This window comes from Chiroxiphia lanceolata, chromosome 10 (genome assembly GCF_009829145.1).
Source record: "Chiroxiphia lanceolata isolate bChiLan1 chromosome 10, bChiLan1.pri, whole genome shotgun sequence".
NCBI classification, from domain to species: Eukaryota; Metazoa; Chordata; class Aves; order Passeriformes; family Pipridae; genus Chiroxiphia; species Chiroxiphia lanceolata.
In genome coordinates, this window is record NC_045646.1 from 7,701,301 (window position 1) to 7,725,883 (window position 24,583).

General features: G+C 38.6%; 2 long non-coding RNA genes across 2 annotated transcripts in view; both read left to right on the top strand.

Annotated features, from left to right (window-relative positions):
* Positions 1–24,583, top strand: part of LOC116791498 — a 54,646-nt gene that overhangs the window by 19,858 nt on the left and 10,205 nt on the right. The gene's annotated exons all lie outside the window — the stretch shown is intronic.
* On the top strand, positions 11,452–23,002 carry LOC116791500. Its single transcript, XR_004358767.1, has 3 exons — positions 11,452–11,494; positions 20,600–20,784; positions 22,905–23,002. It is a non-coding gene; the product is annotated as an uncharacterized LOC116791500 (long non-coding RNA).

Consider the following 24,583-nt stretch of genomic DNA (forward strand, 5'->3'; position numbering starts at 1 on the left):
TGAGGGCATTCAACCATCTGTTTTATTTGCAGCCAGCAATCAAAAAGTATTTTCACTGTATTAGTATAAAAACTGAACAAAATACTATATTTTTAATCTTAAGCGTTTTAAAAATGGAAGGAGATGCTTACCAGTAAGTGTCAGTAAGTCTAACTCTAAGTTGCTTGTGTTGACATACTGCTGAAGGCTAAAAACAGCTTATACAGATTTTATTTGTTTATAGGGCAAATTATAAAATGTTCCACTGAAATAAGTAATGACAATTTTTGTCTACATAAATGTGCATGTAAATGTAATGATGTTTGTTGTCACTTCAACATGAGTGCCATTATTGAAATAGAAGAGCCAGTACTAATTCTTGCTGTCATATTTCTTAAAAAATGAAAATAAGGCATTTAAAGAAGCGTCAAGGTTTTCAGTGTAGATCATTCATCTCCTGCATGCTCTTAGAATAACACCCTCAGCAAAACAGACAGACAAAAGCTAACTAGAGTTCTGCTTTCTAATCTTTTTAAGAAACATACATTTGAAGATATTTTCCAACTTCAGAGTGTTCTGGAACTCAGTGAGACCTTAATGAATAGGATGTGAAGTTTTATCTTTGTCTTAAAGGTTGTGTAACCTGGGTATGGGGTAAAAACCTGCAAAAGGTTGCCTTTGCCTTTGTTTTCATCAGCCAAAGGAAACCTTTTTCTTTTTTCAGCTGAATCTTAGACGTGCTGTGATGAGCTCTCATGGTGCCCACCCTCCACTGAGACTATCCACAAGACAATAGCTGATAACAACATGCAGGCCAAAAAACCCTCAACACTGAGCTTCTGTGTGATTTGAACACAGCAGTGTTTTTTCAAACTCCTTGAGAGTGTGAGTTCCTCTCCTCCACTTCTCTCATGGTATTTGCCCTGGGCCCCTAGTCAGCAGTGGTTCAGCAGGGCAGGGCAGCAATACTCACCGTCTGCCATGACCTCCCCCTGCTTCCATGCTCTGCAGAAGTGTGGTGCTGCTGGCTTAAGAAAAAAACAAATGATTTTAGTTAAAACTTTTCATTTTTGGATTTTGTCATGATTCCTGCAGCTGTCATCAGCCACTCAACCCAAGCTGGTAATATCTTGCACTGGCCACTACCTAGAGATGCCATCCACCTTTTGGGAATGTCTCACTGTGGTCTTTGTGGTTTCCCCCTTGGCTTTAGCAGCTGGCTGTAGCATGATCAGGAATGGAACTGAAAAGTGTCGTTTCTAGAGCAAATGACTATTTTAAGTAGGTTTGATGGCTGAATATACTTAAAAATTGAGCAGCTTTGAATTCTAATCTTGCCTCTTCCACCAAAGTGGCACACGAGCCAGGGACGGTGGGCAGGGAGGGTGGTGTCACCTGTTTTTCGAAGGAATGTCTTAATATTTTGTGCCTAAGTAGCCATGCCTTTAAAAGGCTTGAGTATTTACACAGCTTGAAAATAATTTTAGCTAAAAACTGCAAACATGCAAATTCTTTGAAACAAAATGTCTCACATGTTCCAGAAAGCAAAATCTGACTTTGAAGCATTTTCTTTTCCCCATACCTCAGTTTCCCCCAGGTGCCAGCAGGGTGAGAGAGAACCTGTGACGTGAAGTTAAGAGGGACACTAATTTCTTAATATCTGTGAGGGACTTAGAATATATGAATGATACTAATATTGCCATGTGCTTTTCCATTCTGAGGGCTCACAAAGTGTTGGGCAATGGGACAGGCAGCAGACCCACACTATGACATAACTGCAATGACTGTATTCTGTGAGGTTGGGGCTGACTCCATCCAGTGCCTTTCCAGAGTAGCAGAGCAGAGTCAGGGACAAAAGGCTGCTTTCCTCGTGGAGTAAAAAGGTGGAAGATGAAGGGCTGAACCATAGGTTCAGTTAGATTCAGGATCTCTGTGCTAGATTCTGCCTATGTTAATCCAACAGACCTTCTGCTAAAAAAAACAATAGAGGTATAACTATAAAACCTAAGAGACAGGCAAACACAAAACCAGCAAGCCACACGGAATTACAAGACTATTACAGGGAAATAACTCTGATATAGGTCCTAGACATAGCTCTGATCATAAAACTCAGTAAAAATATTGGAAAAGTTTTTCCTCCTTTCCAAATTGATTGACCCCAGATCCTGCTGTAATTGTTCCTGCTGGTGCGGCGCCGTTTCGTTCGGCGGTTCCTGAGAAGGCGGCACCACGGTGTGCTCACCGATTGTTACTGTCATCGGAAACTTCCCACCATCCCTCGTATGTAAATTTAATTCCAAACACACCGCTTCATGCTTATTATCTCACAACAGCAATTGCATTTGGCCCTTTGATTCATCTGTGGAGAATGCATTATGAAGCAAAGCATAAACATCACAAAATGGTTAGTTCATGGGGCTTCTAATTTCAGGAACATCACAAAATGCTAATTCGTAGTCTTCATACTAGCACAAAAAATATATTTCAGTGGATGTCGTGAGGGTAAATCCTGCTTTCGTCCTTCACTTGGAAAAATGCTGCAGCTTAAAGAAACTTAAAAGCTCTAATAAAACTTAGAGCAAACCAACTTGCTGGAGTGTTCATCTACATTTCAGTGTATTCTGAGTAAAAGAATAAAAATTAAAGAGCCTTCAAAATAATCTAGAGAGGAATTAAAGTAATGAAAGAATAGGTTGCACTTTCTTCTCTTTTACCTGCCACATATTATGGGGTGCAATTGTTTTCCCATTGATGTAGTTCATCTTAAACTGGTGAAACTGCACCTTCCAGGTCACTTTTTAATTGTAATGGTACTGAACCACAGCAAAATCAGCTTGATTATACAATGTATTGCTCTAGAAAGAGAAAAGCCAGTCGCTTTGGGCAGAATCCATAGGTCTCTGTGTACATTTCCAACTGGGATTGTACAGCAGAGGCAGGAAATCTGGTCTAGGAAAAAAGAGTATATTGAGTAGAAAAATATAAAATACGCTGCTTACAAATGCTACTCATGTGAAGGATGGAGAAGGCCCTCAGTGCTTTTTCACTTTAGGACGTGTGTCTGAAAGCTCCATCCACAGATGCTGCCCTATTGATTTGTTCCTATTTTCAAGTATAATTCGTTTTGAAGATTTGTGGACTGGGCAGATACATAGATTTATTTTGGCTTATATATAACACCACAAGTAGCAGAAAAAGTTTAGACAAAACTTCCCAGCTGCTAGAGGCGAGTGTGGGGCGTGCCTGTGTGAGACAACAAGAGGACTGAGGCGGCAGAAGAGCTGGCTAGGCTGGGTCTAGGCAGCCCTGCCCTGCACAGCCCATCAATAGGTCTTAGTGCCTTGTTAGAATTTATGAAGCAACCTTTGCAGAAGATAATTTCCTCTTCAGCGGTTACCGACCAAAAATGCTGAATGCTACATTTCAATTTTCAGAAATATTTGCATTTAATTCCTTTTCCCCCCCACATTTTAACCAATACGTTGTATTATTTAGTGTTCTTTGTAACCAAAGGTAACTTCTGAGATGATGAAAAGTTTTGTCCGTAGGGAACAGCTCTGTGCAAGCTGAGTGAAAGTGCTTACTTAGAGAAAGACTGAGGTCACTGAGAGGCTGCTGCTGCTGCCCTGAAAGAGCAACCTTGGACCATCCCCCAACATGGCACATTCCTCACGTCTGTTCTGATCCAGTCACCCGCCTTGTGATGAGGGGTTGCATTTTGGTTCTGTTGGCCATTTTTATCTGTAGGTGGTTGGCAATTTGGGGCCTAAAGATGGTGCACAAACAGTGAAGGACTTGTTAGCTTCTGCTTTTCTTGTCCATAATTCTTAAATTTTCCTAACATCAGAATTAAATCATTTTGCTACACAATTAAAATTGGGAGGTATTTTTGTGTCATCTTCCATGTCTGGTAATTAGCATAGCCAAGTTCAGCCTGTGGATGTGTGTATGGATGTAGTCCTTTCAGAAAAAGAAAAAAAGGAGGTTCACCTCTTAGTTCACATTTCTGGAAGTCTAAATCTGAGGTAGTCTGCTCTTAACCATAATTTTCAACATTGAAATCAGCATTGTTTCTAGCCCTATGCTCAGAATTACTTGAAAATTAATGGAGTTGGATTATTGACTGGTGTAAATTCAGCCTACTTTTGCTGGGGTGCACAGGATATATTGATTTATTTTAGTGAGGATTACAGTTCATTGTCTCTCAAGGACCATTTATGCAGCAGGGCCATTGTATTCCTCAGTAGGAATTCTGATAAAGCTCCTGCTCTCCTGCAGCAAGTGGTTAATTATATATGTATGTAGGAAAACACTAGCTACTCCAATTTTTTTTTTTTTTAAGTTGGGAGGGTAGCAATTGGAAGAGGGAAGATATGGGTCTGCACCTGCTACAGGCAGTGCTATTTTTTAAAATTTTGGATCATGCTTGCTTAGGATCAGAACATTTCTTTGTGTAATGTGGCAACCTTGATTTTTGTACTGGCTATCAAACTGTTGAGTTTGTGATTTTATTCTCTGCAAATCGTCCTCATTATTACTCTTAGATGAATATTTAGATATGTTACTTTTACAAAGACTGGAAGGAAAATTGAGTCTGTATCTGCAACACCAGGAGAGAGTTGTAAATTGTATTAGGATGGAGTTTCTGAAATCCGGTCAGTGCTGTAGATTATTTTATATATGAATGGAAAGAGCTAAAGTATATTTATTGCAAGGTGCATTTGAATTTTCAACCTGTAGGTAAACTTTAACTTCTTAATATTAATAACATTGCATTGGTAGGAAAACAAACTTGCTCACCTTGTGTTTTTATATTTTCTTTAATTTGGATATTGCAACAACATAGACATGGGAAAGCCGTAATAGCCCATGATTTCTAATATTGGGTAAAGCACAAATATAAATATACTTGAAGCTCAGCTCTAGTAGATTATAAACATTTACTATAGAATGTTATCATAATATTCAGAGCACCAAATTGCAGACTTCTGTCACCCACTTTCAGGCATGCTTCTGAAGATCATAGTTAATTCTGCTGATATTGGTAATGCTGTAGCACTATCATATGCAGCATCAGAAACCACTAACAAGCTTAGTATAAGCTTGGACTGAAATGGTTTGAGGTTTAAATTTCTGTAACGATTATAACTAGAGGGAGGTGAAATCCCACTTCAGCAAAAAAATAAAAGTGTCTTGTTACAATTCATATTGCATCCTCTCTCTCTCCCCCTCTTACTCCAACCCCCCTTACTTTTCTCTTCTCTCTTTAGCTTCTCTGAGGAGCCATATTTGAGAAAAGTAATCTTAAATGTGACTGCATTTTTAATTTAAAAATAATCCTTTTTGTATGGTAATGCGCTTTATAATTAGGAGACACAATGCTAGCATTTATTGGAAGTAGAAAAAAAGCTATGCTGAAAAGTATTAAAATCAACTAGATTTTTTTTTGCCCATTTCATTTGAAATGATAGCTATTTATAAAACAAATCTAATGACTTTGCCAACACTTTCCATAAACATTTTAATAACATATGTCATATTTGACTGTCTCAGGGATACTATGGACTGCAATTACCATAAAATCTGCTTCAAAACTCTCTGAACAGAGGGTATAGGAAGGTGTGCAAAGAGGAAAACATTATGAACCAAACTTTAAGGGATGTAAATGACAGTGCTGTTGCTCTGAAATCAAATCAAGGAACCACAGTAACTTAGAGCTGTTGAGAATCACCCTTGCTTGTCCTCTGTGCACACTGGGCTCCCTCTCTTCCGTGCCTTATGACAGCTGTGCTCAGGAGCCAGTCCTGGCAAATGGCTGACACTCAACTACAGATACAGAACTTCAGGAACCTTGGTTCAGGCAACATACTGTCATTTTTTAAATTCTAGATTCCCCACTCCCAGGAGCCAAAATGCTTTTTCTCTCTTCAACCTTATGAAAATGCAGAAATTGCCAAGATTTTGAAAGGATTTGAAACGTTTACGTTGTGGACATTAAATCTGATAGCAACAAATCATGATTTCTGAGTATCAAATTTTAAAGAAGATGGGTTTAAGTCATCTCAGTTTGTGCAGGTAAAAAATTACAAACCACCACTGTCTTCCCTCCCCCCGCCACTCCCAAGGCTGTCATTCATCAAAATTAAGGTCAAGTAAAACACTAAAAGGAAAAACAGTTGCATCTTTCCTTTTTTTTTTTTTTTTTTTGTGAAACCTGTACTGAACTGATTGTTCTACCTTGGTGCAACCTCTTTGATTTTGTAGAGTTCTGTTACTTACTTACCACTTCTATTAGAAAACAAATCATGATGAAGCATCAATGATTATTATATTGGGTCAAATTCAGGTATAGCTCTTGACTTCAATGGGCCTATGAAGTTTTTTTAAGGCAGGGAAATAATCATTATCGAGTCTTTGTAATTTATTGAAGCTGAGCACATCTTGTTTACAGTAATCCTAATTGTACTTCCGTGTCGCCTTTTTCATCCCAATGATTAAAATAGGTATCATGACTTAAACAAAAATCCTAATCATTAATCAAAATCCTTAATCAAAAATCCTAGCACTTTTCCAAATGAATTCCATAGAATTTGTCATCTGAATCCAACAGCATCAGGACATGGTACAGTACTTGACTGTATGGCAACGAGTTTTACATTCATCATAGGGAAATTGGTGCAGCCACCAAACATGTCATATGATCAGAGCCCACAAGAATCATGGGTTGACATCATTCAGCAAATCTCTCATTTAAAGAAGCTCATGGAATCTACTGCCTTTCTGCTGAAAGCAGAGACAGGGAATCAGCTCTTCTGGGATCTGAACCTGTGCCTTCAAGTTGTTCAGCTGCTTTGTATCTGCTGCCAAGGCTACTGATGAGGCCAGTGGTCAAAGATTTTACTCTAAAAATGGATCTAACTGGTTCTGTTTCTTTTCCTCCATCAGCCTAGCAGAGATGTGAAAAGGAAGCACCAGGTTCTGTAAGATTTGGGAGTGCTCATCATCCGGTGTTGAAATACCGACTCCACATGCTACAGCTTTCTTTTCAGGATGTCACTCTCCCGCCTCCACACTCACCACCAAACAAACATAGAAATCTACTACTGTTCTCCCCATGCACTCCATTTTCTTCCAATCTGAGAGCCATTTGTGTGTATAATTGAAAATTAGCAGTGCAGCTGTTTGAAGAGAGTAATTTATCACAGCACATTGTTCGCTCCTGACACTTTAGACCTGGCTCTAACAAGGCAGTGGTTGCTGGGGGTTGAGCTGCAGAAAGTGATTCGGCTGTAATGCCGCGTTTCCCCTGCTTTGTTGCTAATTGTAGCCTCTTTTTCTCCATTGAATTGGGAGTTGAGTAAAAGAGCTTGTTTGCTCTGTGCGACGAGGCTGCCAGGGCCGCTTGGGCTATTATCACAAGATACTCTTGATCTTTTGAAAAGCAGGAATAGAATTTTTCTCCAACAGGGAAAGTAATTTGCGATGCGGTCCATTAGTTCTTCATTAAGCAAGATTAAATTGCACGGCAAATCACATCTGTGTTGGATGATTAAAGGGTGGCATTTTAGAGGCCAAAACTAATTACTAGCCAAAATGAATGGGAGTGAAAAAACAGTCATGTTTTTACATTAGATAGTGTGGCTTGTAATTAGATTCAAGCTAATTCCACTATTTCTTCTCATTTAATGAGATGAGCCTGTCCTCATCTTTTTCTAGGCCATGCTAACAGCCCCAAATGTATAATTTTGATAATACTGAGAGTTTACTTTATTGAAATTTCTTAGCTACCTGCCACAAGTGACTGTTCTGTCTAGTGGTGCTTCATTATACACCAACACGAGCTACTGTGCATGGCCCAAGCAACATCTCAAGCAGTGTCTGTACATTTATATGCATTTATATTTACATAGCTATGAATTTGTGTGACTGTATATGCATACACATATGTAAATATAATGCCCATGATATGTGTTATGAAAGAGTTTGAAAGAGTATGAAGAAAAGGAAGGTAGGTCTGGAAAGTACAAATCTCCACATAAAAATCCCTAATTCTGGAGGTTTGTGGAGGTAGTTTTTTCTTCAGGCATGAGAAGAAGGACGTAAATAGGGGCATCAAGTGGTGAGTGATTGAAATAATACAATCATTTCCTAGATTTTAAAAAAGTGAGGGTTTACTAGCTGTTTTTTAAAGCAATATTTCTCAGTAGATGCTTGAAACTGACAACTAATTCTAAATGGCCTAGTAATTAATTGACCTTAAGATATATTATATCCCTAAGATCAGTAGTTCTTGTTTCTCATGAAGAGATGCTGCCAATGAATTGTGGTGCCATTTCTCCTCTTCTTGGGTGCCTATATTGAGAAGGAAGGAGATTAATGGGCCACAAATTGGATGAATATGAGGCCCAGAGTACATTTGTTGTCTCTTGGTTCTTCTCCTTGGGGATTCTCTGGAAAACAATAGTTTGGAGACATGTTACCTGTTCCACAAAATTTCATTGCAGTTACTCCCTGAGATAGACACAGACATGGTCAAGTGTCTGTTCACAGACCCTCCAAGGAACGTGTTACTGGTGGTGCAGAGTCATAGCTAGAGAGGGGCAGAGGGGAAGGAGAAGTGCAAAGACTATTTTTGATGTATTTCCTTCCTCTTCTGGTTCTGAAGCCAGGTAAAACCTGGAAAGCGAATTTAGTCGAGCAATGTAAGGATTAGAGAGAGTTAAACACAAAAGCTTTTAAGCAAGGCATAGAGAACTTAGTATTAAGAAATAGTGGAGGTAATAAATTCACTAGAATACAGGACACTCTGACATAAGAGAACACAAGCATGAACAGAAAGAACTAAAATGCTAGCACACACGAAAAAGGATATATGGAGGAAAAACAAAAGGAGATAAGGAAAGAGACAAGCCAAGTAATCAGGTACTCTTGCCAGATACTGAAAACCCCTGCCAAATGCACAAGGAAACTACCCAAATTAGGGAAGGTTGAAAAGTTTATGAAGATGATGATGAAGAGGACACAAGTTCATGATGAAGGACAACAGGAACTCCCACCAAAGTTCTCCCCAAATTAGAGACCACGCCTCAAACTCCGCCTCGACTCCGCCTGATATGAATATTAAAAGTAGATGTTGCAAGATAATGAATATTCATAATATGTGATGTAATTGCTTGGCAAAAGTGTATAAAAAGCTCAATTGTAAGTTTCTCGAGCGGAGCAGTTTGTCCAGGGCGACCTGGCTGTTCCCGGCCGTGAAATTAAATACCTCCTGCTTATTGACTGAAATTCTGTCTCTGAGCAGTTCTTCCGAGCCTTCTTTGGGGCAAAAATTGGCATCAGTTCCCCAGCTGTTTTTTAGAGATCATCAATGCCATTCTAAATGGAGTTTGTCCTTGTACTTGCCCTATCCTTACTGATAGGGCAAATTCCCTGAACCTTTGCTGTTGGCCACAGTCAGCAGACAGAACTACGGGAGAGACTTTTGATTCAGTCCAGGATGGCAATTATTACATTCACAGCCCTTTCTAGTGGACTAGTCACTACAGGATGCTCTAAATATATCATCATGGAGACCTTGTGAAAAGGCTCTAAACCAATTTATAATGTAGAGATGTACTTTGATAGAATACTCATTTGAGCAATATCAAAGAGTTCCCACTACCTGCAAAATTCTCTTCATCCTCAGTAATTTATTGGGGCATTTTTTCCTAACTTTTCTTTCAATGCCTTACTGTCCCCTATGAAACTTAGGAGAGTCAGTTGTGGTCCACTTGTTTGCTGCATTATTTTTACCAGATCATTGGTTTATACTCACTATATCAGATTTACTTTGAAGACCATATTTATAAATAGGAGCCATGAAACTGCCTCCTGGCAGAATACCACAGGGGCCATCAAGCTCACCTCTGATTGATTTTTAGAGAAGTTTCTTCTAGAGAAGCAACAATGTATTCCGTGATTGCCAGTTTCATCTACATTTACTATTGATATTATGCAAACCAAACTGTGAAAATAATACAGAAGTTCTAGCAAAGGAGAAGGTGACCTTCTAGACTGTGAAACTGAAAATAGAATTATGAAGAAGAGAAATCACCCTTGACCATAGAGTCCTTTCCTACTTCTCACAAACTTTTCAACAACTTAGCCCCAGGGTTTCGTTGTGCTTTGCCCCGTGACAGTTCTTTTCAGAGATTACTTGTAGATGCTTCTTTGAGCTTCTTTGCTTTTGTCTCATGGGATTTCCAGCATGAATTTTGGTGGGGTTTGTTTGTTTGTTTGACTGTGAGGGGGTTGTTTCTTTTGTTATTTTTTTCTTATTTTTTTTTAATATCTGGCAAGAATGTGATTTTAGTGACTCAGGTTTCTATATGTATTGTTTCAGATTGGTTTCTGATCAATTAATGTGAAACTCACAGCTTAATTTTAAAGATTATTTAATGTCAATGTAATAATCAGGAGTTGCACTTGGGACAATTTTAAACAAAATTTTAACATAATTCTGACTCTACATTACATCTTAGCAAACTCACAGTCATCTTTATACCGCAATCCACATATTATATTAACAAAATAGTTGAAAAGCTTCATATTTTGAGTGTTTCATCTAAACTACCTTTCTCTATTCTTTATCAGTTTTAGGGACCTATGCCATTGCACCTGCATTTGAATTCTCCTTATTATAGGGAACTTTGATTGCAAATGAGAAATTTGTCCATTTATCATAGCTTGTACCCAAAAGAACTATGACTGATACTCCTGCAGGTATTCTGGCAAGCTAAAAGGCTTCTTACAGCTAATGGGAGTGACTAAGATTCATCTGAAGATAGAAGGGTCCTATTTTGTTCTAAAGACAATTTATATTTTCTAAACCAGGGATTGCAGATTTCAAAACTTTTTTGAGCACTCTGCTGACCTTGAAAGCCTCCTGCAATAGTGGAACCAAAGTCTGCGATAACAAGCCTTAAGTACTGCTTCAAAACCACTCATATATCCTGTACTTTTGGCTTCCTAACATATTTCTTTAAAGTATGGAGCTTTGTGGTTTAACCCCAGCTGGCAACTCAGCCCCACAGAGGGTGACTCACTGACTCCCCCTGGTAGGATGGGGGAGAGAGTAGGAAGGGTAAAGTGAGAAGACCCCTGGATTGAGATAAAGACAGTTTAAAGGTGAGCAAAAGCTGCATTCAAGCAAAGCAAAACAAGGAATTCATTCTCCATGTCACATGGCCAAGCAAGTGTTCGGCCATCCCCAGGAGAGCAGGGGTCCATCACTCCTGACAGTGACCTGGGGGGACAAACGGCATCATTCTGAATGTCCCCCCTTCCTTCTTCTTCCCCCAGCTTTATGTGCTGAGCATGGTGCCAGTGCATGGTGTATGACACCACCACATGGCATGGAATACCCCTTGGCTCAGTTGGGATGAGCTATTCCAGCTGTTCCCCCTCCCAGCTCCTTGTGCACCCCCAGCCTTCCTGCTGATGGGATGAGGAGCAGAAAAAGATTCAATACTGGGTAAGCACTGCCCAGCAATACCTAAAACACCCGTTTCCAGCACAAAGCCAAAACAAAGCCCCATGCCAGCTACTAAGAAGAAAATTAACTCTATATATGCCAAAACCAGCACAGCAACCATGGGTCATGTTAATTTTTTAAGCAATTTTACTTAAAAATGAAAGATATGCAGATTCTGGAGACGTTAGTTTTGGCCGAAGCAGTTTTCTACTGAACATCACCCTCACTAGCAACTGGTGTACATTTTGTTTTATAATTTCAAACTCCTTGTGACTGGTCTATCAGTATGGTACCCTTCCAGAAAAGAAATATTCCAACTTTTTTTTTTTTTTTAATCTTTCTGGATGATTAGCAAGCATTAAGTTTTGCTTATCAATCATCCAACTCTATGCATGCAAATAATTGTCCACGTAACTTTATTACTTCATGAGGCTCAAAAGCTCAAGAGAGGATAAAATACAGGTCATAAAGTTTTTACCCATAAGCAGAGGATCCATAAAAAGTTACAAATAGTTCTGAGATCTAAAGTAATAGCAAAAGGCCAGATTATCTTCCTTCTCCCTGTGTATAAAGGTCAATCATTTAAAGTCCCCAGTTGTTTCTGATTGTTTTCCAGAGAAAGAATCATAACTGTTAGGAGGGTAACACTACTATATATCACTACATAGATAGATAGATAAATAGATAGATAGATAGATAGATAGATAGATAGATAGATAGATATACACACAGATTTTTGATTTTTTTTTCTTTAATATAATTAAAGAAATCATTGCATCTGAGGACCTTATAATCTAAGAGAAATACCACAGGACTTGATAAAAAAACAGATGACATCTAGCAGAAAAAGAATGGGAAGAATGGGATAAATACATGCAAGACTAGTAGATCACTAGATTTTTTCAAAGGCTTATCAATTCACAGTTACCACATTTCTGATGGGAGGAAATAACCAACAAAGGAATTGGTAACAGTGACTTCTAAAACTTCTTGTGTGATCGTGTCTGTAGGATGACTAGAAATTTTGGTCACAGCTCAGGAAACACTGGGGCAAAAATTGAGTTTTGAAGAGGAATTTGTAAGAAAAGAGGACAGTTTTATGACCTGCAGCAGAGGGAAAGGCTCCCTGGGCAAAGATAATATGAGAGGTAGGAGGACAGCAGCTTTAGCAAAATACAGACAAGATTTAGCTGGAAGCAAGGAGGGAGAGGCAGCACTGTGTGACTGTCCAGCCAGTGCTTTCTTTCACTGGCATCATATGGGAAATCTCAGGAATAAAATTTTATTTGAAAGAGAATAATTTATCTAAGTCATGATCTTGGCATTTGGTGGAGACACTATAATTAAAAAAACTTGATCAGATCTTCCAGTAACAAACCCTATACTATGACAAGTAATATTCAGGTCACACTTCTCCTTTGAAGTTTTAATGGCCACTACAATTTTATGTTAGTCACTCACTTATGTTTGAAGTAGGCGTGCAAAGCCTTGGCTGTCTCCATTTGTCTATAACTACTTTAGAAGCTTCTGAAGGCACTGAACTCATAAAGCTGCAGGCTTCAAAGAGCTTATTCAAAGATTCCATTCTGCTGCTGCCATTTATCAAAGGGGCACTTTTAAAATATATATCTCTTTATAATAAAATGTTTTTTAAAATATAAACCTGACGGTGTGGATGATTAAAACAAAATCTCCATTGGCTTCAATGGCAGCAGAACTGAGTTCCACAGCTTTAAATATCATATTTATATTTCCACAAATAATGTTATGGTCAAGTAAATTGATAATATAATAAAGCAGAATTCAGTTTTCCTTCTTTTTTTCACCCTGTATTAATTTTTTGGAATGTTACTGTGAATTTAACCTTGAACTTTAAATCAAATTTTAACTTTAACACCATAATACAGAAAAGGATTGTCTCTCCTAAGGAAAATAGAAGCTCCTTGTTTTTAAGTAGAATTACCTCTATTGGGCAGGTGTAAACCTGAAGGATCAGTAGAATATTAATGTTAGATCATAATTTATTAAAAAATAGGACAAGAATCCTGTAATTTGTCAGTCCCATGATAGATCTTTCTGAGATCTAGTACATGATTCTAGATAAATCAGGTGGCATTGAGTTATTTTGTATCCTGTTTAAACAAGAATAACAATACCTACCTACATGGTACTCAGAGTGGCACAGTATCTTGTTTAATCCAGATCCTCAAAAACCAGCGAGAGACTTTCCATGGACTTTATTAGACCAGCCCTTTAACTCATCATCTTAACTTCTGTAAAGAATCATGACCTATGGTGAAAGGGGTAGTGGATGTCTATAAAATGGGTATGATATCAGCCAGCACTGATTCCAGAAATGCATCATCAGGGTTATAAAGTGCTCCTACTCCTGCCTTAATCCCACAGCTTGGTCCCTTGTTTTGTCTGCTCCAAGGGTGGACATCATAACACTCCATCTGTTGCCATGGGAATGGCTGTGATTTTGAAAATTCAGCTTTGTGCCTTCAAGATGAAATCAGGCAGAACAAAAGAAATGGGCAGTAGGGGTAAAGCCCTTGTTTAAGGACGAGGGAGATTTGATTCTAAATTCAGGCCTAAACTCTTTGTCCTTGTGGGCTAACTCCCCATTGAGCACCTTTTGAAGTTACTACCATTCTGTTGTTACTCACCTCGTGTTCCTGGTTGCTTTGGGAAGGGAATTTCACATCCAGTCTGCTTGAACTCTGCCTAGCAGACTGGCCTGATTCAAGTCTCTCATCTCTTTATAGTACACCTAAACAATGATAAAATGATGATAATGATATTGTAAACATAGGTAATAGCGGGGGAATAGGCATCCAAACACAGAACTTCAGTGCATTTTCTGCATTTTCACCGCTGTAATTTATCTACCACCTCAAGCATGGAAGAGCCTGCATTTGGGGCATATTCTGTTGGTTCATTCTTTGGCTTCCTTGTGAAATTGGCTTGCATAACCATCCCAGAATAATTATTTCACTTTTCTATTCTGGAGTAATTTCCCCATGTAAGCAGTTTCTTTTCAATTACAAATAATATTCTGAAATAATTTCTCTGGTTTAAATAACAATCATTTTTTTCTGAAATAAAATTATTATTATTTTATACCAATGTTCCCTACAACAGAAAATATCCTGGAACATCTAAATGATAGGTATCTGTTAGATCCCCTGTTTACACAAAACTTCAGAACCTGGACTTTTTAAACAAGTATGTGTTTAGAAAGGTATTTCTTTTCTTCTGCAGTAGCATTGTTGCTTTATTTAATTTAGTAGAGAAAGACATTTGAGGATTGTACTATATCTACCAGTCATTGTTTCCAGTTATTTTGAATTCTTGACTGTTCCTGGAATTGATAGCACTGCTTGGAAGAGCATGACTCTATTAGTGCCCTGCTTTAGAAGTAATACAGTTGCCAATCAATAAAAATTGGCATTGATGATATTTGAGAAATGCAGATATTCCATGGTCTCCGTAGTTCAGTTCTGAAATATGAGGGTAAATTATGGGTTTACTGGGAGTGCTCTGCAAAATTCTGTTTCATCTTGGCAGAACCATTTAGGAAGGTCAACAGGGTGATATAGTCCTGCACCTAATGTGGTGTGTAAGTGTGACTTGTGTGTAAGTTAGAGTTTACCTCTGCCTGGAGATGGATTTGATGGGGCTTTTTATTTTGCTGGATAGACAAAACTAAATTCTCTAAGTCTTACAGTCTTGCTTTTGAAATAATTTTGACAAACTACTGGAACTCTAGGGCTTTTTGACCCTGGATTATTTTTTTTACTTCTTTTTTAAACCTCAAGATTACTGAACATAGGATTGGAAGGTGTCCTGTGCATTGTGATGCCTTAGGTAAGACAAGGGGGACACATGGGCTGATTCCTTCTCTGGAGGCTGTTGCAGTTTAGACTTTTACAGAGTCAGAGAAAGGACAAATGATTGTGACTCCCAGAACAGTGGTTACATTTCAACCCATTGCAGCCAACAATGTCTTCTTCAACCAAAGATCGGACCAAATATTTTTGGTTGAAAGAATAAAGAGGCCAAAGCAAATATTGCAGTAAATTGACTGAATATTTTGAGAGCTACTGAATAAGTCTTTTCAGATGATGGTGTTACCAAACAGGTACAGACTTGAGCTGCATTCATTACAAATGTATATCTTGACACAACTGCAGAAAACAGAGTTAGCAAAAAGTTAAAAAGAATGACAAATTGGTTTTCATATACAACTGTAAAATATTTCAAACTGCTCCATGACAAAGGGTGAAATAATGTGTCTAGCTAAGCCGGCATTATTGTATTAAACCTCAGCTTAAATTTTGCTGTTTCTATTTCAAACCCAAAGACAGGGATGTGCACTGAAAATCTGGTCTTTCCCATTTATAACATTTGTTCTAATAAATTGTACCACCTTTATCCACTTTGTATCACTTGCTTGTGTAATGAAAACATGCAGCACTCAGAAAAACTGTGAAGGTATAAGAGCAAAGATAAGTATACGAACAAACAGCTTGAGGACAAAGCTGTAATCACACGGGAGCAGTTCTCTCTGAGGCTTTAAATACATTTTCAAAGCAGTATTTTGTACCTGATTAGCTCCTGGATGTAAATTTCAAAATAAATATTGGTATTCAGTTAAAGATAATTACTAGAGGCATTATGAGTCTGAACACTTACTGTCAAAAACAAAGGCTATGCTTGTTTAATAATGTAAACAGAGTGGGAACTCTTACATCTGAAACACTTTGAATCACATCACAAGAAGATGAAAATAGCACTTGAAACAATAGAACAGGGATCCTGTGTGAATTTGGATGGAAGAACAAGGTGCAGAATCAAATTATCAACTATGTGTGGTGGGTAGCCCTTCTCTGCTGCTCAGAATTCGAATGCCTTTCTAAAATCTCCTCAGCACCTTGTGAAATTCTTTGTGTGCTTTTAGCAAAAGATAACACACTGACATAAATTCCATTGTGCTAATCTGGTAACACCAAAAGAAGGCTAAAATCATACTTACATGTTAAAATCATGCTTACAGAATAAGTTCAGACATCTCCAAAGGTGGTAATAACTCACTGTTGAGAAAACAAGATGAGGATCCAAAGACAGTGGCAGATACCACGAGTGCATTTTGAAATGCAGAAGTATTGTTATACCAATAAAAAAAGGCATCACTTTGAGTAGAACCAACTTAGTAGAGGAAATTCAGAAGTGTTATGTCCATTCGTAGTAGATACCTCTTTCCAAATTTTCTCTTCAGCCTTAACCCAACCCAGCTATTAAAAGCCATCAAAATACCCTGACCTGAATCTTTAGGGTTCTAGAAGAAGAATAAATTATTATCTCTGGGCTGCTTATGTGAAGTAAAGCTAATCAGTCCCATACTTTGAGAGACAGCCTATACTATACATAGCAGGGACCAAATGTCAGACAAGGAGTAACAAACTACATAGAAGTTTTTTCACTGGCAAATTAATCAGAGCACCAAAAGGAAGGACAGTTGCACACAAGGTGAGCCTTTAAAAAGGACCTGGGCAATGGCTGGTTCCACTCAGGGGCTGAAGCTTGAGGAAAGGAGGACTGGTATGAGAAAAAAACCTTATGAAGTTACAAGAACAAATTACTGATTATTTTTTAAGTCTAACAAAGGACAAAAACCCCTCAAGAAGCTTGTATAGGATGAATCTTTCTACTAGATGACCACCCAGTGGTGCAATCTTCTGATCAATTCTCATTTTAAATATTGAGTTAGAATAGAATATGCTGAATAACAAAGGCTTATCATAATTTGGCCAAGATGAGATTTCATGTAAATTTATAGATAAAGGATTACAAGCTTCAACTGCCTCAATTTTGTAATTCTCTGTTGTGTCAGTGGAAGTATAATGCACCCTGGTCACAAGTACTGGAAAAAAAATGCAGCATAAATACCAGATAAATTTATTACAATTTTTAAAAAGTATCAACAAAAAAAAAATTTTTTTCTTAAACTGGGAGTATCACTTCTTAGAATTACCAGACCTGAGACCTGTGGACAAAGGAAAAGAAGCTGCCAAAGTTGGCAATACCTAACAAAAACAAGGAGTCCCAAAATGTTGTCACAACGGACCAAATGAAACATGCTAACAAATGACCCCTATTTCAGACCTAAAATAAAAACCAAGATAAATTTTCAGACATTAGTTGCTAACCCAACAAAGATAACATATAGTCCATTCCTATAAAAATCTTGTATTATCATTCACTCCTAGGTCAATTTTACAGAAAGGATCAAAGCTCCTTAGACAAAACTCATGACAGTCTACAAGGATACACAGTATGAACAAGAGGTTGTAACAACTACTGGAAATATTGATTATGTAGTTTACACATCTTATTTTATCATTATTCAGATATAGGTGAGGTTAGGACATAACAGCAGCCTATTGGCAATGCTTTTGTTATACCTTTAACACAAAGGGTATTTCTAAGCTTGCATGGGATTATTTTTCTTGTATAATCTCACATAGCCATTGCTATTCAGGGTGATGAATACATCAGGAAACTGCTTTTTAGGCCTTTTCTTACAGTAAGTAATATTTATACTTGCCTATCTAGATTGCAATGGTCCTGTCCACCACTTTCCCATTCTGTTAAAGTTTTGGGAACACCCTGAGGCTCCCCTTTCCTTCATTGTGTCAGACACTGTGGGTGTCCTACCCATGCTGGACATGGCCAGCTGTGAATCCTTCCTTCCAGCCTTGCAGGGGCTCTTTTGATCCCCACACCACTTGCTCTTCATTCTTTAAAAACATTGGATCCTTATGGTTCTTTCCTCCAGAACTCTTTCACACCATTATTCATTCTCCTATTTCTGCAATGAGAAGACAAGCAGAGATGAGATATTTGGTTGTCACACTGCATGCTGTTAATAGCTTTGATCTGTAGACAATTACAGATCCTATTGTAGCTTCTGGTTCTGCCAGCTCTATATCTGAGCTTCATACCTTCCCTGTTTAGCTTTCTTTCTCATTTAATTCTACTTAAATCTGTAAATACCTATGCATTTATGCCTGGGATGTTCTTTGAGAAATGGTGGAACTGATTTGATCTATTATACAAAAGTTTCCATGTTACAACCAAAAAGACAAATGACACCAACCTGAGAATAAAACCTTGCTCCATCTGGCTCCCAGTTATCTGCAGCAGTTTCCCCGGGGTGAGCTATTGGGAGGATATACAGAAGCAGGTGTGACTTTCATGTTGCTGTTAAGGTGAGGCCATTGTGACAAGAGCTGTGACTAGTTTTCATAAAGGTAGTTTGAAAAGACAAAACCAGGACATTGGCTTTGCTTCACAGGTAGGTGAAAGAAGGCAAGGGGCACAGCCAGAGGAACTAGGAACCAAGAACAGCCAGCTAGAGAAAGTTCTGTGATCAAAGTCCAAGAAAAGGTTTTTTTTCATGAAATTTTCCATTAGAGATATTGAGGAGGCCTATGTATTAAATTCCTGAGTTTTGAGGCACTGTAATAGAGCTGTCAAACAAAGATATAGAAAGTGCTACTGCTTCCACCAGACATGACAAGCTAAGGATTCCCAACAAAGTAAGGCCACCTGAAGAGGGATAATGAAAGTGATTACATCAGCAAAGAGGAAGGAACAATCCAGGTAAAGAGTTGGTGGATGTTTGATCTTGGAGGGTTGCTGTTACCTCCAGTGCAGTCATCCAAAGCTGTTTAAAAATTAAATAGGCTAAAAGAACAAGAATGCCTAGGATTTCTTCCAGGAATTTCTGTAGTTACCTACTAGGCATCAAAGGAGACTTCTTTTGAACCTTCAAATATACGAGGAGGTCATATGCATTAGTGACTGCAGATTTGGTAACCTATTGTTCATTATTTTCTTTTATTGATTGTTTTACAGTCCTCAAGGCATGTGTGTTGCTTTCTGTGCCACCAAAAAAAAAAAAAAAAAAAAAAAAGGTTTTTTTTTTCCAGGAGTAAGAGCAGCTGCCTATCCCTGTTAATGACAGTAGCAGCCTATTATTTGTCTCTATGAATTCTGATTAGGGGGTCTCAAAAGAATAGTAAGTCAAATTTTTATGATGAATGATGTCTTGTAACCAGAAAAAAAGACAGGTTGACTTAAGATATTTTCTTATTTGAAGATGACCTTTAAAAACATAAAGTTGCAACAAATTAATTACTTGGCTTAACCACTTTATTAATTTTTTTTAAAAAGAGAACATGATGATATGCAATACTTGGATTATGCTGACAATCAGGACAAAGGGACAAGCCAAAGCAATGAGCAAATAGTGAAAAAGTATGGTTTCACCCACAAATATAAATAGCCACTAATTAAACAGATGTAGTGAGAAAAATAATCTACTTATTTTATAACTCTAGGTGGCAGCAGTGGAACACAATAAAGAAAAATTTATGATTAAAATTATGATTACATTTGCTCCATGTTAATGCCAAATCCATTAATTAAATACTGCCGATGGTGTTTCTTGACACAATATCACTTACACACTCTAGATGGCAGCAGCATCACAAAATACAGAAAAATAAGATTAATTGTATTCATGCTGTGTCTGAATGTGCAGTCCCTTCAAGTTTTTGGAGGTTAAAGTTGAAGAGGTTAAAACGCAGATTCCCTGTAGGCATTTCCCACCACAAAAGAAGAAAAAAAACCCTAGCAGTGATTGCTAAATATCATGTACAATTAGAGGTAAATCACTTCTGAAGTAAGGTGATGTTTTACCATTCTGAGTTTTACTAATGGAGAACTGATATGAGAAAACATAAATGACAGCACCTCCCCAGCTGGGTGTAGTATACTGATCCCAAAATCTGTGCCTGTGTATACCTGTCATGGATCTTGCTTTTTGTGTTAAGAGAACTACAGCTTTTGCAAGAGAAGGCAGTGACAGTAACTGTATCATGTATTCAGTCTTTAAAGTGCGAGTTTTTGCATATATCAGTTCACAAGGACTTCATGTGCATAAGTCTTGGTCAAGGGACTTTGAAGTGAAAAAAAGGCATTTGCTTTAGAATATACAAATTTTGGTAAAACCCATATTGAATATTTTTTGACTAGAAAGCATCATAGGTGCCAGCTCAGCAGAAGGCTGATCTAGAGGTAGCAGTAGGAGGGACTGGGGGTGGGAACCACAAAACTTCAGCTCCCCTGCTTTTTTCTCTCCTGATGGAGACAAGGTCCCTACTGGATGAAAAGCTCAAGCAGCCCAGTAATACCTTGATATTCAAGCCATCACCTGCCAGGTGAGGTTGCACAGAATTCTACAGAGAGTTATTGAAGTAGAAGAAGTCTGTTGTTCAGATTGTTGTGGATATTTGCCCTGTGCAATTACACTGCACTTATGGCCAAAAGAACGAGCATCCACCAGAGACTGTGTGAGCAGCAGTGTGATACATCACCAAGTGTAGACATGGAATGTTAAGGAAAATGGGGCACTCACTTTGTCCAGCTGGCTGGTGTATTACCCTCAGCCTCAGAGGCTTCTTGAGGATTAAGAAGGTTATCATCTGGTCCAGTTTTAGTTGTGTTAGGAGCACATTTTGACAGAAGAAGATTGTTGCCCAGTGCTGTGGTAGGGTCATACTATGGAGGTGATTCCTTTGCCATGTCCTGGGAGTGTGCCTTGCTCAAAGGTACAAATCTCTGTGCTGAGTGAGATGTCTCACTGGAGTCTATTAGCGTGATCTATGAGTAGGACTGTGTGAGAGACCCAAACATTAACTGGGGTCTCATCAGGTTTTTCCTTTTTCCCTTGGTCACTTGATATTTACTTAATATGGAAAGGTTCTTGGTCTGTGCTACTTATTTAAAAAACGGATGTTTCATTAAATTATCAGTTTCTTTTAAAAATTATTATATATGTCTAGGAAAAAACTTCAAAGTAGGAAACTAAAATTTAGCTGGTATCACTGGTATTAAGCTAAAGCAAAAGTTAAGGCAGTCCACTTACTGAGTGAATACTGTCTGAAGTATTTTTTATATAAATATATTTGTTAGCTATTGATAAATCAGATCTGAGTTAAATTATCAGATCATCAGTTCCAAAGGCTGACTATAAACTCTAAATAATTCGTTAGGAGCTCATCGATTATAAACCCTAAAAGATTTCATCTAATGAATCTGTAACTCATAAGTGGTTAATATTTTGATAGGGAAATGAAAAAAACCTTTAGTACCTGAACAAAACTGATAAAGATATGGAGTTGTCCTTTCCATTCTTCTATAGCGGCTCATGCCTTCCTTTTCTCAAAAGTGAGCTTATCCAACTATTGTTTCAGATTACTTAAAACTATTGCAAAGTTTTCTGGCACTTTTCCCATCTAAACTCCAGGTGCTTATAATGAACAGGCCTAACTGCAGTTTCAAATCCTAAAATTGTGTTAAAAATATTTTGGATGCCTCTCACCAAGGAAAGCAAGGACAAAAGTAGACACATGAAAATGCAAATATTGAAGATTGTAAAATATTTTCAACTCTTCTGTTCTTGTGGGAGAAGAGGTGAAGCATTCCCAGAACCAAGTGGTGCTGCTGGTACCATGCTCCTCCCCACAGGCTTTCTCCATAGCCAAAAAGGGGTCCCTGCACCAGCCTACACAGCCTGCTCTCAATCTCTGCCATTAGGTGTGCTGAGGTTTCCATTTTCTGGTGAATACTGGGTGCCACTGGAGCTGTGAAGCATGATAGGAGCTGTTTGTTTTGACAGCCCTGTGTAACTTCACGTGTACAAGATTAGAGTTTCCTGAGGATTAGGCAGAGCTTAGTCACCTGTCCTGTAGGCACAAGTACCTGCTGGGGGCCTGTTCCAGGGAGGTACTGATTACATGGAATCAGTATTTTTTTTCAGTTAAAATGAGATTCCTGTTGAACTTAAAACTGTGGCATTTATTTTGCCAGAAGTGTGTGTGCACATTCTCTCTTTCACTCCCTCCATGCTGCAGCCAGATTCACAGACAAAGCTGTTTCACTGGTGGGATGAAAAAGCACAATGAAAGTAAGAGCTCTGTATCCTTCACCTGGGCAACACTCTCTGCTTTGAACAGATTCTTTCATGGCCTGGACAACTCTTGATAGTGGAGATCTCATTGGCTGATGCCAAGTAATGTTGTTGTGGGATGAGGGCAAGGACTGCTGCTGCCATCTCCCAAGTATTATGAATATATATAGTAATAGCAGTAGTGTTATTTTCTGCCCACCATTTAATTTGTCACCTGAATAGCAGCTATATACTGCAAGAGACCAGTCAGCAGGGTTCATTGTTTTGCTTATTTCCTCATTACTGCAATGACCTTGAATATTTCTTTTGAGGGCAATTCCTGTGCCTGGGACTATAACATACTTACCTGCTGTCTGACCTACTGTTTAGTCATACAGAGAAAGGACTGAGGACACATTCCAGAAAGAATACCTTGAAGTGGAGTAATGAAGGAAGAGGAACTATCCAAGAAGGCTATAGAATGTATGTTTTCTTTGGAGAGGAAAAATGCATTAAGACACAAACATTTGGTGCATGTGCAGAAGTGCCTGTGTCGCTGATACAAAGCCACTTCACTGAAGTGCTGCTCTCAGCCTGGGAGGTACCAGCATCAGCCAGAGACCTAAATCACTCCTTGCTTTGTGAACTCCTGTGACGATCAAGTGTAGAGGTGTCTTAATTTCCTGAAGTGACACAATGACTGAAGATGCTGAAAAGCACTAGCTGAGATTGTCACAGAATCATTCTAGCAGAACCTGGCTTCTTTAAAATGTTCTCCATGACTTTTTGCATTATTTTTTTCTTATGTTTTGTAGATCATTCCTATGGTTTCTAACACACAGCTCCTCCCTCAACCACTATAGCCTCACACTGTAGGCTACACTGGGTAACCAGAAATCTTAAAGAAAGTGATTCAACAGCTCCTCAACCTGCCTCTGGCAGACTTTCTCTACTGTTAGTGCCTTGGAGATATCGCTAAATGCAGGGAAATTCTCCTACAAATATTTGAGTAAAAAAAGAGATCTTTGCTCAATAGCATGTGAAGGTTTTTGTGAGGAGGAATTTTCTCAGGAAATATAAACTAATCCTTAGTAGAGATGATCATGGTAGGATCTTTCTTTAGCAGTCCATGAAATAAAAGCAACTCAGATAAAATTATAAATTATTGTATCAGGAAGATAAAGCACAATTTGGGTGAAAGCACTGTCCTGAAACAATTGTCATATTGATCAGTATAATGTTTTTGATAGAACTGTTCTGCTAATTTGAAATCATCTTCACCTGCTTTTTGCTGTTGTGAGATAAGGCAAAGCAGAAATGTGCAGCCCTGGCAGCTGTGAGTTGGATCTGCTTTCCAAAGCCCCATAACACATCTTCCTGTCCAGCTGCAGGCTGTGTCCCCCCTCCCATCCTCATCCTCTTCCACACAGTGCTCAAACCCACCTTCACTGTCTCACCTGGCAGCAGCTCTCCTGCCCTGTCCACCCGGCCCAAGCCGCCTCCAACCTCTCCACATTGGCACCTGCAGCAGCTCCTGGATCATCTCCTGAACAGTTTCCAATCACTTCCACTGCATAAGCACCCAGACTCTGCCCTTGGCCAACCACTCAGCTTTCATTTCCCCTGAAAGGCCCTGCTACAGACCTAATTTCCTGTATTTGTAGATGACTGCTGCAGAAGAGAGGAGGAAGAAGTGGGAAAGGGTCTGGGCAGAGAAGGTGAATGGCTGGAACTAGGATGGGAATATGTTATGGACCAATTCCAGCATAAGAGCTGTCTGGACTGTAGTGTTTTCACATATGGAGAATGAAGTTGGCCTTCTCCAGCTACAGGTCAGATGCACCCTGACTGAGATGATGATCTTCTTCAGTCCTTGTAAACATCAAAAATTTCATGTATGCTTTGAACTTAATAGCTCAAACCTGGGAGGAGAAAAAAAAAATCTCAGCATTTTATACTGAAAGCAACTGTTATCTTTGAAGCTTGAACAAGCTGCGCCAATAACACTCTCAGCTGAACACGCAGATTCTTAGTTTGGTTTTGCTGATAACTAAAAATTAACAATTCAA